A 2547-nucleotide genomic window follows, 5' to 3' on the forward strand; every position below is an offset into this window, starting at 1 on the left:
AATGTTTCACATGCTTGTGTTGATAGTCCTTGCATATCATGTAGAAATTGCTTGACTAAATCTCATGATGATATGCTTGCTATGTCTTGTTGCCATGATAAAAATGCATCTATTTCCTGTATTCGGTTAGAACATGTAGCCGTAAACCGGCCTGATGTATGACTTGTATTGTAAGTAAGGAATAGAGAGATACCAACCGGAATACGAGTATGAACCGGTTAGGACTCTATGGACCGATGGGCGTCACCCGTGTATATAAGGGGACGACCCGGTGGCGGTTCAAGACAGACAACGACAACTCGAGCCTAGGCGAAGCTTGTTTGCTCCCTAGCCATCGAGATCATATCAATTCCATCACAACTAGACGTAGGCTTTTACCTTCATCGAAGGGGCCGAACTAGTATAAAACCCTCGTGTCTTTGTATCCGCTTTAACCCCTTCAAGTAAACCCGTGGTGATGGCTCCACGACTAAGTCCTTCCCCTAGGACATCTGCCGTGACAAATCCACGACTGTTGGCGCCCACCGTGGGGCTATCGCACGATGGTTTGACGATCTTGGAGGGCAAGCTCAAAGGACTCGAAGGCTATGCTGTGGGCCAGATGACCAAGAGTCGTCGTGGCAAGATCTACATCGACGATGCAGGATGGGGTCCCGAGGCCGATTTGATTGAGTACGGGTACCGGGTCCCCTTCGGCGGCATACACGTTTTCATTGGCAAGATCGGTGAGCCTGGGCCTGAGCCGGACATCTGCACCGACCTCATCGAGACGGCTTAGCGTGCGAGATCTACCTGGGCTAAACCGGCCGTGAAGCGTGTCTTCGTTGGAGTCGTACACGAAGGAGAGCGTGAGGACGAATCAGAACACGGTAGCGAGACCGTCGTCTATTCCGATGACGAGTCCTCGATCGGAGAGACCGAATCGCTGTACCAGTTGCAAGACGACCAGATTAGGGGCTGTTCCGATGGCGACAGTATTCCGGACCCCCCGGGCCAGGTCAACCGGGTTGGAATATTCATGGCCGGCACATAGGCGGCGAATCACTCTTCGACCGCCGCAGCAATGCTCTCCGGATCAGCAGCGGCAGCAGCAGCAGGGTCAGGAGGCCTTGTGCGCCCGCCGGTTCAAGTTCTATCTGATCTGTTTGATGCACTAGCCGCGCTTATGGCAGAGGACAATCCGGCGGATCAAGAGGCCCATAATGCAGAAATTGCGAAGGTGAGAGAGCAGATCGTGCAAGCCAAAGCGGATCTGGCAGCAGAAAAAGACAGGATGGCTGCAGAGCGGGCCACTTTGGACGCCCAGGCCTATAAACTCATGCTTGACCAGAACGCATCACATGAGGTTTTGAAGCGGAAGCACAGATCACGCCTGCCATTAGGGTTTGACCCCCGAAATCTCTTTCACACTCCAGGAGCTGGACCCAGTAATCCGCCGCAGTACCCGGAGACAAACCGGATTGAGGCACCAGGACCAGGGGGGACGGTCCAACCTCGCCTGATGGAACCTCCTCAGCAGAACATTGTGAATTTTCCGCCGGTCCAGACGCCCCTAGGTCATTATTCTAATCCTATGGACAACCTTGTTGCAGCTACCGCGCGATTAGAGGCTATCCTAGTTGAAGGGGACTCTCCGCAAGCGATAGAGACACGCCGGGTTAAGGAGCTTCTCCAGACCACGCTGATTCAGCAGGAAGCATACTCGTACAGCCGTGATCGAATTCACTCTACGCCCCGTCCAAGCCGGAGCTATAGCAGGCGCATGGATGAACCGGCTATATCGAGCAATGCGCGAGGCCGTGAAGCAGCACATGGCAATAGCCCGGCAGGCGGTGTTCGCGAGGCTCAGGATGTGGTGGACCGGGCCCGGGCACGGAGGGAAGCCGAGTTAGCAGCGCAGGATGATGCAGATCAACTTACACCGGTTCGCCCTACCACCTTTGCCGGACCAGGAGTCGCATCCGCTTTGGGAGTGCCTTGTTTAATCCCCGGTTTACGCAATGTGCGCCTGCCCAAAGATTTCAAGGGTCCACTGTGACGCCCAGGTAATTAAGCTACAGTTATCCTCTGCTAGTGATGCCACGTCACCTCGATTATAGTTGCTAATCTCGAGTTAGCTCGAAACCGATTCAAATTCAAATTCAAAATTTGGTAAATAATAAAAGTTTTCAAACCTTAAAATAAAATTGTTCGGGTTGTACTAGATATTACATAGATGATTATGGTGTAGAAGACACAGTTTTATAAAATGTATAAATATTTTAAATAAATTAAAACAGAAAAGAAAATAAATAAAAGAAAGAAAATACAAAAGAGAAACAGAAACAAAAAAAAGAAGAAAAGGGGAAGCCCCCCTGGACCAGGCGGCCCAGCTCAACCCGGCCGCAGCCCCTGCCTCCCTGGACCGCCACCAGCCTGGTCGGCCCAGCCGGCCCATCCCCCCCACACCGCACCCTCTCCCTGTTCCTCGGTTCCGCGCCGCTACAGGGCACGGTTGCCACCGGACCCCCCTCGCCGGCGCCGCGGGGGGATAAGATCGCCAGCGCC

Source organism: Triticum dicoccoides, chromosome 5B, assembly GCF_002162155.2.
Source record: "Triticum dicoccoides isolate Atlit2015 ecotype Zavitan chromosome 5B, WEW_v2.0, whole genome shotgun sequence".
In the NCBI taxonomy this organism is placed as follows: domain Eukaryota; kingdom Viridiplantae; phylum Streptophyta; class Magnoliopsida; order Poales; family Poaceae; genus Triticum; species Triticum dicoccoides.